This window comes from Pinus tabuliformis, chromosome 4_1 (assembly GCF_031772625.1).
Source record: "Pinus tabuliformis cultivar Carrire ecotype Pingquan chromosome 4_1, CPIR1, whole genome shotgun sequence".
NCBI lineage: Eukaryota > Viridiplantae > Streptophyta > Pinopsida > Pinales > Pinaceae > Pinus > Pinus tabuliformis.
The window spans coordinates 193894146-193909289 of NC_142303.1; the positions used below are offsets into that span (position 1 = coordinate 193894146).

Genomic DNA, 15144 nt, shown 5'->3' on the forward strand with positions numbered 1-15144 from the left:
TTCACTTGTGATAAGTCGGATTTAACACAAATTATTTTTATATTTGTGGGCTTATTCTGAGTGATCACATTATTATGAAAATTAATTCATATTCTTATTATATGATTATATTAGTAATTGTCCCTAAAGGTGCAAAATACATCCATGGAATAGCCATTGTTGAAGTAGATGAGATCTGTCAAACTTGGCAATGAATGCATGTAGATGAGGTCTGTCAAACTCTCCAATGAAATCGGTAATTAAAATATAGATTATTAGTTATTAAATATTTGTGATTAATTTTTTGGGGAGTAGTCACAATTAAACATTATCACACTAATTCTCAACCACTTAAATTATAATTAATTTATTAAATATCATTTTCTATATAGAAAATTAAAAATTATTCGTTAAATTATTATAATGAAAAATTAATAATTTGATATTTTTACAATAATAAAAATTTCAAAAACATAACGATATTTTCTTTCAAATTTATTAAAATTACATAAATAATCATCAATTTTACTAAACTTAATTACACGAAAAAAAGTCAAATAACTTTATATTTGTATGGCAAAAAACACTTCCAAAAAATCTCATTTCTACTTAGATATTTAATTACACATACATGGCTTGTTTTTTGTATGGTAACATTCAGAAAAAGCAGTAAGTCTGAATTTTTTTAACATTATAATTTTGTAGCTAAATATATATTTTAAAAATTACACAAGCACAATTTATACATAATGTAGTGTATTTTAAATGTATACGTATATATTTTTTCCCTCTAGAAAATTGTATCTTTTATTATTTGTAGAACTTATTTGAATTGAATTTTTGTACATCTTTGTGTTTGTAATAAATGCTTTTGTCATATTTGTAAAAAACATTCTCTATATAATGGAAAAACAAATTCTCTCTATATAATGAAAACTATGTGTGTGTAAGAGAGAGAAAACCATATATATGTGTGTTAGTTATTGAATAAAAAATTTTTTCATGAATCTACTTGTGTCAGTTTTGTAGAGGAAGAAAATTCACCTTTAAAACTTATTTTGTATTTAAAAAAAATACAAACAATAAAAAATAAAAATAATAAATATTATTATTTTAATTAATTTAATTTAAAAAATTTTAAAATATGTTTTAATTTAAATAGGAAAATTAATTTTAATTTAAATAAAAAAAATTAATTTCAAATAAATATGTGCAAAGACCAGTTCCATCTTCTCTCATTAAAATGTATGAAAAAAGGTAAAAAATAAACTTATTTTTCACTCTCTTTATATTGATCTCAAATATATTTCCTTTCATTCACAACAGAATAGAGGACAAAATATTTTACATAGTAATTGGAATCGATAATATTTTATGGGTACTCGTATTTGAAAACAAAACTATAACACACATCACACAAACAAAACTGCAACACACATCACATGCCAAATCCCAGAAAATGCAGTGGTATTTTCCCTTCATCTCGTCATATATGGGCATTGGGACATCTGAAAATGAAACATTCCTCAGATTCCACCTCCTGCAAATAGTAAAATCAGAAATCTGAGGTCACATGCAAGTGCCTTTAGTTATACACATGCTTTTGTTGATATTTTTGAAGTAGATTGTGTTATATAATCTAGAAACTGAAGACTTATATCCATATCTCAATGCTAAAACCATACACCTCCAATTGAATGTGAAATATAAGGGCATAATCGAGTTTAATTAATCCAAACTAAACTGAATTGACGAACTCAACGTAGAATCAGGCTGAAGGCTTACCATAGGAATTAAGCACCGGAAGCAAGTCGTTAATCTCATCGCCAATCAAAATCTTCTGGATAGGGATCACCACAATTCGTATGAGCTTTGCTCGAAAACGATCATTGTCCTTAACAGTGAACTCCACTTTCGATGAAAAATGAGCGAGGTCAACATGAAAATGCTCATTCCAGTGAGGATCTTGGTTTTTGTTTATGACACTAGTTTGTGCAATAGTTGCCACTCCAACTTAGATCGAAACATAAGGATTACTGAAGCTTCATGAAAGCTATAATTCCCTCCAAGTTGGAGAATAGAACAATAGGCTCGTGTCAAGTCTACATGGTCATACAAACAAATAACTCCCAAAAAATTAACATGTTCTCTAGTCTGACAAAATAGAACAAACTTCAATAATTCCAGCACTAAATCCTCTCTTAGGCTTTGAATAAGACATATGTGCCCTAGGCTGAGAAAACCCATTGATTTCCTAAGCCATTCAAAAGTAAATATTATGCCAAGAATACCTACTCGACCACTACATATGAATATACTATACCATACATAAATCCTCAACCTTGTCTAATACTACCAAAGGTTGTAGAATTATTCACATGATAATATATGTGGAAGAGAAACAAGTGAAAAAAGGGAAAAGCACGAACTACCTCTTCATATATCACAATATTTCTCTGCTCTTGGACATGGTATGAACTTAATTTCATCATGCAATGGGACATTTAAACGAATGGAATCAAAGGAGAAGTATTCTTATTGAGGCAGATGTCGGATTAGTAACCCATCAAATGCAAGAAATAAATCCTTGTTGTCTGAACCAAATATCTCATCATCTTTTTGCAGGGTTTCCTCTCTGCTTTACCGATGAGCATTTAGCTCTTTAATGTTGGCAAGGAATGCACTAAATAGTTCATATGATAACCAGCTCCTAGCTTGATGGAAGAACTCATTTCCATCCACTCGTGGGCACCACGGGAAGTGCTCTTCTGTGGGAAGGGGAATTTGGTGTGGTTGCATGATGAGATGAAACTCTACCTTCATATGGACGCCTTGTGGGAGATTCTAACACAGAATGTCCTCTTGGAGACACCACAGTAGATGATATTTTTGGTCAACCTACTGCAGACAGAAGGATTTGTGTACCCCAGTAGTGGGGTTGTGTTTTCGATCGCCTCAGATTAAGGTGTTTCATCGTCCTCATGAAGTGAATGCATAAGTGTTTTCTTGAATGCTTCCAACTTTGCCACATATCGATTAAGCTTCTTGATAGTTGACGCCAAAGATGTGATAGATCTCAAACGCTGTCTCGCTAGGTCACCCTTCTTAACAAATAAATGAACGGCGTAATTATATTTGGGTTTTTTTTGCTGTATCTGCCGGTAGTGCAGTTGGGATTCCTCCTGCCCTTTCAGTCACGAAGTGTTAACAGAACGCCGCACTACCTTAAAGCTTAGTTCGATTTTTGGGAATTAGGCACTGGTTTTTTTCCTTTTAGCAGGAACTTTTCCACTGTAGCCTGATTTCATTATCGGATTAAGAGGAAATATACATGCTTACCAGTCAGGCTTGGAGTTTAAGCTTTACTAATACCAGGTTAGATTTTTCTATTGGGCAAGTTTGATCTACTCATCGAGTGGCCGGGTAAATGTTGGAAATAATAATCCCAACCACCGCAATAAACACCTTGATAGCAGCCATACTTGTCAAAAGTATTTGCAGGTTGCGTCTCTGTTTGAAGATGGAAGGACTGGAGCCAGAACAGAAGTACCCCGAGAGAGCAAAGAGTTTAACGTATTTAATGTATTTTGGTAAATAGATGTGGGCAAGCATTCATTCTGCGATTATTTCCCACAATCCAAACTCAACAACAACAACGTATTAATTATTTGCTATGTCATGTATTAATGTAAAATTGTATGTTGAGATAAGTTAGAGAGAAAGAGAGCAAGAGTCTCTAAGGAGAAAATCGTGGAGCAAATTTTGGTGCACGCGTCACTTACTGTGTTTTACTGTGTGTTGAAGTGTAAATCACTGTAAACCTTGTTTTACTTGGTGAATGAGCCACACTCTCATATGAATATATTTTCATGAATTAGAAATGAATCCTAAGTTTTTATTGTTGCTCCAATCTTACTCTGTTTTACTCTAAGTTTTTTTGTTGCCGTGAGTGAATACTGTGTTTTTTAAGCCTCTGTATAGTTGGGTGCCTCTGTATAGCTGCGCGAAATCAGCTTGGCAAAACTCTCCCCTCTGCCTCCTCGCCCAAGTGTTTTTATTAGCAGTTCCCTTCTGCCTCCCCCACGCAAGTATTTTTACTAGCAGTTAAAATTGTTTTTACGACATATTGTTTTTAGCATATTTACCAGCAGTTAGAAAGTTTCTTTCTTATGCTCATAAATGATAACATCAAGCTCAAGTGTTTTTACTAGCAGTTAAAATTGTTTTCACGACATTTTTAGCATATTTACGAGCAGGTAGAAATTTTTTTTTCTGACGCTCAGAAATGGCAACATCAAGCACAAGCTTGATTAATCCTCAAACACCACAGTTTAATGGAAAAAATTATGGTTATTGGGCTATTACAATGAAGGCCCTGTTTTCTTCTCAAGACATTTGGGATTTGGTGGAGAATGGTTTTCAAGAACTAGCAGATGCAACACCATACAATGCCTTATCTCTAGCAGAAAGAGATTCGTTAAGGGACAATAGAATTCAAAAGCCTTGATCTATATTTTCCAAGCAGTTCATGAAAGTATTTTCCCAAGGGTTGAAGCAACAACGAAGTCGAAACAAGCATGGGACACCCTCCAGACAACCTACCAAGGCATGGAAAAAGTCAAGACAACAAAGCTGAAAATGTTGAGAAGCGACTTTGAAACACTTTGTATGAAAGAGTCTGAGAATGTAGACTCACTTTTTACACATGTAAGTGGGTGGGTTACTCAAATGAGGTCTCATGGTGAGACACTCGAGGAAAAAAGAATAGTTGAGAAAGTTTTGAGAAGTTTGCCAGCAAGGTTTGATGCCATTGTTGTGGTCATAGAAGAGACAAATGATCTCTTACAGTTCTTTGTGAATGAGCTTAATGCATCACTTATTTCTCATGAACATAGACTGAATAGAGCAACAAGCTCCTCATTGGAGCATGCCTTCAAGACAAAAGTATCATTTGGTCAAGGTCGAGGCAGAGAAAGATCATATGCCAGAGGAAGAGGAAGAACCCCACACGGAGGTGGAAGAAGCAACCCTTCAAGCTCAAATGGAAGAGGCAACAATCAAAATCCAAGTCAAAGCCCAAGCCAAAATCAAACATAAGGTCAGAGGTATGGTAAATCTCAAGTTTATTGTCATTACTATAAGAAGTATGGTCATTATGCAAATGAGTGTAGAAAGAATCAATATGACATTAGTAACAAACCAAGTGTAAATTTCACAAAAGAAAGTTAGAACCATGATAACATGTTTTTAGCTTGTAATGTAGCACAAGAAAAACAAAGTGATATATGGTATATAGATTTAGGGTGTAGCAACCACATGTCAAGAAACATAAAAATATTTTCCAATCTAGATGAAAGTGTGAAATCTAAAGTGACATTAGGGACTGATAGCAAAGTCTTTGTCATGGGCAAAGGAAGAGTTAATATCCTAACAAAGAAGGGGGAGAAGAAGTACATCTTAGATGTTTACTTTGTCCCAAGTCTGAAACATAACCTCATGAGCATTGGACAGCTCATACAAAAGGGCTACAATGTATTTTTCAAAAATGATGTGTGCACAATTTTCGCTAGACCTCCGAACAGACAACTGATTGCAAAGGTTCGGATGACAAACAATACAATGTTTCCCCTAAAAATAAGATCATATTTGCAGAAAGAAGGTGCACAAGCACAACTCTCAATGAACTCACAAGAGAGTGGAAGAAAAGATGTAGCTGTCATACAAGTAAACTTTCAAGCAGAGGTCAAAGATGAAAATTGGTTATGGCATTTGAGATTTGGTCATCTCAACTTTGGAGGTTTGAATTTGATGCATAAGAAAGGTATGATGAAGGGACTACCACTCATAGAAAAACCGGACATCCTATGAGGATGTATCTTCGGCAAGAAACATAGAGAAACATTTCTAGCAGGAAAGTTAGTAAGGGCAAAGACACCTTTGGAGATTGTCCACTCAGATTTATGTGGACCAATGTAGACACCATCAATTTGGTGGTAGCCACTATTTATTGACCTTCATAGATGACTACATAAGGAAGACATGGGTGTAAAGTGAAGTGTTTGAGTGCTTTTGCCAATACAAATCTCTTGTTGAGAAGAAAAGTGGACACAACATCAAAGTCCTCAAGAGTGACAGAGGTGGAGAATACATCTCAAATGACTTCCTTCGATTTTGCAGGGGGCATGGAATTCACAAGCAATTTACAACAAGGTATACACCTCAGCAAAATGGTGTGGCAGAAAGGAAGAATAAGACCATTATGGAAATGGAAAGGAATATGATGAAGGCAAAGCATTTGCAAAATGATTATTGCGCTGAAGTTGTCACTTGTGCAACATATATCTTGAATAGATGTCCAACCAAAAGTGTCCAGAACATAGTTCCTGAAGAGGCATGGAGTGGAAGAAAGCATAGTTTCACCCACATGAGAGTTTTTGGATGTGTGGTGTATGCACATGTCCCAAATGAGTTGAGGAAGAAGTTGGACAAAAAGGGGGAGAAATGTATATTTTTTTGATACAGTGATGAATCCAAGGCATACAAACTCTACAATCCATTAACCAAGAAGGTCATAATCAACATAGATGTGCAGTTTATAGAAGAGGAAGCATGAGATGGAAGTTTAAAAAAGATGTTCAATGTCAAATCATGTATACCACATGAGGACAAATAGGAATTAACAACAACAAGTAATTCCTCACTAGTGACTCCCTCTACTCCTATTCAAGCTCAACAAAGTAGGCAACAAGAAACACCATCAACAAATAATAGGACAGCTTCTTGTAGCCAAGTATGTGCTTCTCCAAGCACACCGTAAAGAACAACACCAAGTGACATGTCAAGCCCATCTTCAACGAGCATAAGAAGACCAAAATTCAAAAATTTAAATGAAATTTATGAGCAAGATGAAGTTGACAGTAGCACTGGTCTAAATTCCTTATTTTCCTTGTTTGTCATGTAGATGACCCAATCCATTTTGAGGATGCAGTCAAATAAGAAAAATGGGTTGCGGCAATGGAGGAAGAAATAGAAGAAATAGAAAGGAATGACACATGGGAGTTAGTGAACCTTCCGAAAGGAAAACATGTCATTGGAGTGAAGTGGGTCTATAAGACCAAAAGTAACATTGAGAGAAAGATTGAAAGGAACAAAGAAACGCTAGTTGTCAAAGGATACAAGCAGCAGCATGGAAGATATTAAGTGGAGACATTCACGCCATTCGTGAGGATGGAGACAGTGCACGCAATTGTGGCGATTGTCGTGCAACATAAATGGAAAGTGTATCAAATGGACGTAAAATCAACATTCTTGAATGGAGTGCTGAAAGAGGAAGTGTATGTTATGCAACCGCCTGGTTATGAGGTAGAATGCCAAGAAGACAAAGTGTATCGGTTGAGGAAATCTCTTTATGGGTTGAAGCAAGCACTGCGCGCATGGTATAGTAGGATAAATTCCTACTTGTTGGACAATGGTTTCGACAAATGTGATGGTGAACCCACTCTCTACATCAAGGAGAGTGACTGTAATATTCTCATTATCGTCTTATATGTAGATGATTTAATTTTTACAAGCAATAATGATTTCCTCATCGCTGATTTCAAACAAGTCATGAAGAGTGAATTTGAAATGACTGACTTGGGATTGTTAAGATACTTTTTGGGCATAGAAGTGAAGCAAATAGAAAATGGCATTTTTATTTCTCAAGCAGAGTATATGGAAGACATTTTGGAGAGGTTTAAAATGTAGAAAATCAAGTCTACACCAACTCCACCTGTCATAGGGTTGAAGTTGAGCAAAGAATATTGCAGCAACAATGTTAATCTGACATTATACAAAAGCATGATAGGCATCTTGATGTATTTGACTGCCACTAGGCTAGATATAATGTATGCAGTGAGTTTGGTGTCGAGGTTCATGGAGACACCCAAAGAGACACATTGACAAGAAATGAAAAGGATTCTAAGGTATGTCAATGGGGCAAAACAATATGGTGTTTTGTACACAACAACAATTGATTTCAGGCTGGTTGGTTACATTGACAGTGATTGGGTAGGAAGCGTCGATGACAGAAACAACACGTCAAGATATGTTTTTCATTTCGGTTCTGGAGCCATTTCATGGACCTCTAAGAAGCAACCAATAGCATCACTATCAATAGCATAAGTTGAATATGTCACAACAACAACAACAACGTGTCACGCAGTTTGGATGAGAAGGATGTTGAGGGATCTTCGTCATGACCAAGAGGGAATGACAACTATTTTTGCGACAACACCTCAGTAATTGCATTGTCAAAAAAAAATGTCTTTCACAAGAGGACCAAGAATTTTGATGCTAAATATCATTTTATCAGAGAGTTGATTAACATTGATGAAATTGTGCTGCAGCACTACAGGTCACAGGAACAATTTGTTGAAATCTTCACAAAGCCATTGCCACGTGAAAGTTTTGTTTATCTGAGAAATTGTTTGGGAATTGTCAATGGCGGAAATTGTGATTAAGCGGGAGTGCTGGAAATAATAATCCCAACCACCACAATTAACACCCTGATAGCAGCCATACTTGTCAGAAGTATTTTTGCAGGTTGCATCTCTGTTTGAAGATGGAAGGACTGAAAACAAAACATAAGTACCATGTGAACCATTCCACAACACAGCAAAGAATTTAAGGCATTTAATGTATTTTGGTAAATAGATATGGGCAAGCATTCATTCCGCGATTATTGCCCACACTCCACAAACACTTGTGCGATTATTGTCCACACTCAACAACAACAACGTATTAATTATTTGCTCTATCATGTATTAATGTAAAATTGTATGTTGAGATAAATATGTATGTAAAAGTCATTTTGCAAGTTAGAGAGAAAGAGAGTGAGAGTCTGTGAGGAGAAAATCGTGGAGCAAATTTTGGTGGGTGCGTGAAAACAACAGTTACTATGTTTTACTGTGTGTTATTCCGCATGAAGTGTAAATCACTGTAAACCTTGTTTTACTTGGTGAATGAGTCGCAGTCTCATATGAATGTATTTTCATGAATTAGAAATTAATCCTAAGTTTTTATTGTTGCTCCAAGCTTACTCTATTTTACTCTGAATTTTTTTGTTGTCGTGAGTGAATACTGTGTTTTTTAAGCCTCTGTATAGCTGCGCGAAATCTAGCTACGCAAAAGGTAGCTGTGCGAAATTGAGTTGGGCGAAATCCACTTCGTGAAACTCTCCCTTTTGCCTCTCCTTTTAGTAGGAACTTTTCCACTCTAGCCTGTTTTCATTATCAGATTAAGAGGAAATAGACATGCTTACCAGTAAGGCTTGGAGTTTAAGCTTAATTAATACCAGGTTAGATTTCTCTCATTCACAAGTTTTCTCTTCTCATCGAGTGCCCGGGCAAAGTGGTCACTGGCTTGCTGCAAGGCATGCTCAAGCTGTGTAATTTTCTCATGGAGTTCGTAGATGAGATGATCTATCTCAGTGATCTTGTGCCTGAGCTTTCCATTGTCTGCCTCAAGCTTTGAAACGTGGGAGGCAATGACGATGGATGTGATCTTCCTCGCCAAGTCCAGCTCGTCATATGGGTCTATCGGGAGCACCCTCAAGATCTCCTCTAGTTGGCAACTCAAAATCCGAATTATTTCGCATATTGCACAATAAGTAGTGATAATCTTATGGTGATGCTGGAGGCGAAACACTTCCATGGGGAAGCAACTTCCGCAGGCGAATGCTTTGACGGTCAAGAAACAATGCGGAAAATTACATGACGCCTTGCAAACACATGTGTCAATTTTTATTTGGAAAGAACGACGAAAATGCAGGGTGAGGATTGGCTCGAATGAACAGGGTTTGCCCAACCCAATCCGGAAAAGAGAACACCTTCGGTGTAATTATAAAATGCAAACATGGGAGTCGTTCTTAATTTTGAGAACTATGATATCATAAATTGTCAAGATCAGAGGTACCCTTGATATTCATAATACTTTGGTTTACATAAATAGTACACGAATTTACTCATATTTTAATACTTAAAGGATAAATATGTTTTCCTTTTGTTTTGCAAGGGTAAAAGAAATTAGTATAATGTAGAGTGTACTGAGATGTCCCCATAATGAGAATCATCGACTATTTAAATCTAAATAATATATGGGTTTGCAACAACTATATAAATTATTAAAAAAAAAAAGCTACTAACAATTTAAATAAGACACATATAAAAGATAACTACATGATTAAAATAACCATCTAAATTATTAAAAATATTTAATAATTTAAAAATTAAAACTAATTACATTAAACTATAATAAATCTATAGAATATAAGATTTTCTATATTGAGTTTATAATATTGGTTTATAATATTAAGGTTTATAATATTTTAAGATTATAATATAGGTTTTTTAATATATAGAGTTTTATATGATTAAATATCTAATATTTAATATATTATTCGTATTTAATCATGACAGTAAGATAGGATTAAAGCATATATATAAATTTCGATTAAGGTGTGAGTTGGACAACACTCCCATCAAGATAGTTAAATGTGAAGGATCTTGGGGTACAAACCCACCACCCTCCACACGCTTGAGGCGATAGGTGCGGTGGCTCCTTGCATGCAAGAGGTTAATACTCCCGCAGGAGGTGGCAACGACATTGTGTCTTGGGTCTGGCATTGTGTCAAGCGCTTTGTGAGAGTTGATGGTAGGTTCTTTATCTAGGGTAAAGAATTGTGGAAGGGTGACGTCGAGTGCAGAGGAACGATGCGGCTCCAGGCGAGGTGGTGGGCTAATCTTCTCCAGCGAGGGTAGACTGGTACGTGACCTCCTTCTTCTCTCCCTCTTCCATGCATCATCTTGTCTGGTTATGGGATTTAGGTTTGCATGGGGACGACTTGCTTGAGGTTTGGAGCAAGCAGGGTTTCAGGAAGTTTTCGGTGCCTATATCCTTGATGTAGTATGCCATGTTGACCGATATGTCTTTATGTCTATTCATTTCGAAATTATTCTTTCTCGGATGGGGTTATATGGGATTTGTGCCTCTATCGTTGGCCCTTGGGACCTTCTCTTTCTAGTTTAGTTTGATAATTCTATGGTTTGGGGATGGGTCATCATCAACTCTATCTCTAGGCTCAGTTTTACTGTAATTCCTAGGGATCGGTGGAAGTTTTTCTCCCTGCATGTCTGTTGGCCTTAGAACCATAAGATTTTCTTTATCTGGCTTGCCAATTTCTGTGCCTTTTTCCTCTATGGAAGTCTTTATGGGGTTAGATATGAAGGTTTGTGACGGTCTCAGTACGGGCATTGCACTTATGTTGTAAGTTAGTCTCTTAAATTCTTCTTTTGATTACTATGATAATTGGATCTGGCTTATGGAAGATGAGTCTTTGTGTGGGTCATATGGCAAGGATGGGGTGTATTAGATAAGACCGGAGGAAGTTTGTTGAATTTTATCATAGAAATTACTGTTTCTTTCTCCCATGGCAGGTGTGTGGGGTGGTAGGGTCACTTGGAAGTGAAAAGATTTTGGGCTCGGGCCACCACTTGTACAATAAAATCACCATAACCACCTTTTTAGTGTGCACTGTGAGCTCGTGGCAATGGCACGGGCTGCAAATGCTAGAGGTCATAGTAGGAGAACTTGGGTGACTGTGTAGGAGGAGCATCCCATCTCCTCTAGGGGAAAACAAGGGGCCGCAAATGAGTAGCCAACATCATAAACGATGCAGCCACAACATACCGTGAATGGACCAATGAGGAAATTAGTGTTGGCTGTAGAGCATGATTATAATCCTAATTTAGAGGTCTTTGTTTCAGCCGAGTGTATAGCCCAGGAAGATTGTACACCCTTCCATGCGGGGGGGACTTATCCCCCCCCGTGGGGGTTCGGGGGGGTCCATCCCCCTCGGCTGAGGGGTCTAGGGGCTAGCGGTCCCCTGGCAGGGGTTTCGGGGGTAGTGCCCCCGAAGCTAAAAATAGATGTAAAATTGCCTTGTAAAAGTATAGTAATTTCTAGTCAATCTGGGCCGTTCATTAGGCGGATGATCTAATGGTAGAACTTATTTTTAGTTTAGGGTTTTTTCCCCTAGAAGGCAACCCCTCTCTTTGTATGAGGGTATTGCATTGAGGTTGTTTAATAGATGTGTATTGTCAAAGCGAGAAACAGAGAGGTGAGACTGTGAGAGAAAACAGAGGAATTACAATGGATCTGCTGTAGGTTGTGTCTCTTCATTTTGCTAGATAATAGAAAGGAAGGACTAGCTATTCGGGGTGGATGTAGCCCAAACTAGGTGAACCACGTATATTTGTGTCTCTCTGGTTTTATGTGTTTGTGTTTTTCTGCATATTATATGTATTTCATTTCTCTGTCATATATATAATTTTTCTAACAACTGGTATCAGAGCCGAAGGTCTATTTGGTTGATAAACTTACATGAAAGAAGGGTTCCTCATTCGAGTGGGAGAAATGGTCAAAGATGGTAAGTTCAGGGTCGAGAAATTTAACGGCCAAAAATTTCCGTTGTGGAAGATGCATATAAAAGATTATATGTATCAGAAAGATCTGTACCTACCATTGAGCGGAAAAGCAAAGAAGCCGACGGCTATGACAAATGTAGAATGGAACATTCTCGATAGAAAGGCACTCGGAACAGTATGGTTGTGCCTCGCAGTATCGGCCGCCTTCAACATTTCGAAGGAAACAATGGTAGAGGGTTTGATTCAGGCATTGGCGAAACTATATGAAAAACCCTCCACCTCAAACAAGGTATTTCTTATGAAACGGTTATTTAATATGAAGATGTCGGAAGGTGGATCTGTTGTAGACCATTTAAATGATTTTAATACAGTTACAAGTTAGTTAAGTTTTGTAGGGGTAAAATTTGATGATGTAGTTAGAGCTTTGTTATTCTTGTGCTCATTGCCAGAAAGTTGCAATGGTTTAGTAATGGCCAGGAGTAACTCTGTTTCTGGATCTAGTACTTTAAAGTTTGATGATGTTGTCGGTGCTATCCTTAGTGAGGAAATGCGACGGAAAAGCTCCGGTGAGACATCGGGAATGCTTTGAGTGTAGAGTCTACGTGAAGAAGAATGGAAAGAGGAAAGAGCTCAGAATATCAAAGTAAATCAAGGAAAGGCAGATCCAAGTCCAAATTGGGGATAGTGTGCTAGAAATGCAGAAAGAAAGGACACCTAAAGAAAGATTGTAGATCTCGGAAGGGAAAAGAAGGAGATGCACAACAAGAAAACGATCATGAAGCAAATGTGATAGGTGACATGTTACAAGATGATTTGATTCTTTATTTTGAAGATATTACTGATTCCTGGGTGGTAGATTCAGGGGCATCATTCCATGCCACACCTGATAAGAAATATTTTCATGACTATGTTCAAGGAGATTTTGGACAAGTCCGTTTGGGTGATGATAAACCCTGTAAAATTGTTGGAATGGGTAAGGTTCTTGTAAAACAGTAGAATGGAAACCAATGGCTAATAAAGGAGGTAAGGCATGTTCCAGATCTGAAGAAAAATCTGATTTCAACAGGGCAGTTAGGTGGTGAAGGTTGTGTGACAAATTTCACAGATAAAGCTTGGAAGGTCACCAAAGGAGCCCTGGTAATAACAAAAGGCGAAAAGGTTGGTACATTGTATTTATGCAATGGTATTTCTAACTCTATTAATGCTTTAACTTCCAAAGAAGCAGATGCACCATTATGGCATCATAGGCTCGGACACATGAGTGAGAAGGGGATGAAGATACTTCACTCAAGGAATTTGTTGCTGGGTTTGAAGAATGCTGGTTTGGACTTCTGTGAGAATTGCATTTATGGAAAACATAAGAGAGTCAGATTTCTCAGAGTTGGGAAAGAAAAGAAGAGTTAAAAATTAGAGCTTGTGCATACAGATGTATGGAGACCTGCTCAGGTATCATCTCTCGGTGGCTCTCATTATTATGTTACTTTTATTGATGATGCAACTAGAAAAACTTGTATTTATTGTATTCAGAATAAATCTGATGTATTTGATAATTTCAAGAAATGGAAAGCTTTGGTTGAGATTGAGATAGGAAAGAAATTGAAGTGTCTCAAATCAGACAATGGAGGTGAATATTGCATCAAAGAGTTTGATAGGTACTATTCAGAGCATGGAATTCACAGAGATAAGACAGTTCTAAGAACACCACAAGAAAATGGTGTGTCAGAAAGGATGAAGAGAACAATCATGGAGCGTGCAAGGTGCATGAGATTGCATGCAGGATTGCCTTTACAATTTTGGGCAGATACTGTAGATATTGCTATTTATCTAATAAATAGAGGGCCTTCAAGTTCCTTGGATGGTGGTATTCTAGAGGAAGCATGGACAGGTAAAAAGGTAAACTACTCCTTTTTAAATCCGTTTGGTTGTAAGGCCTTTGTCCATATTAATAAAGAAAATAAACAATGCTTGAGGCAAAATCAAAGAAATGTACCTTTATTGGATATGGTGTTAATGATTTTGGTTATCGCTTATATGAATATGAAAATCACAAAATCACTAGGAGCAGAGATGTAATATTCAATGAAAAGGTCTTGTATAAGAATTAGTTGCAGGAAAAGAAACAGGAAAATGAAAACAAGGAATATACAGTTCTTGATGAGATCACTGAAAAAGTAAAGGTGCCTGAAAATAATAATAATCAACAACCATAACAACAACAACCACCACAACAGCAACAGGCACCCCAAACACTTGAAATTGGTGTTAGAAGATCTACCAGGATAAGTATACCCCCTGTGTAGAAATTTTGAATAATAAACACTTATTCACAGAGATTATACCGATTATACACTATTGCGGAATACATGCATAATACATAACCCCCTCTACTTTGATCATCAATTTAGCGGCATTAAAATCAATGAAACATCAATCACATGCACACATTAACATAGTATGTAACCCGGGGAAAGCTTACAGCTGAAAACCCCACACTATCTGTATATTAATGATTGAGAACATGTAACAATACATAGTACAATACTCCTCACAAGTACTCAGTACTATCTCCACCTGTTACACACAAAACTAGCTCAGATCCGAACAAGTCACAGGTTCAAATCTCCTCCACTGCTTGCCTGCCTCCACTGCGCAATCTGCAAGAGAATGAATGATGAATGGCTGATCCAAACTCCTATTTACC

General features: G+C 36.9%; 1 pseudogene; it reads right to left on the bottom strand.

Moving 5' to 3' along the window:
• Positions 1 to 1747: 1747 nt before the first annotated feature.
• Positions 1748 to 9616, bottom strand: LOC149174878 (uncharacterized protein At4g15545-like; annotated as a pseudogene).
• Between the last annotated feature and the right edge of the window lie 5528 nt (positions 9617 to 15144).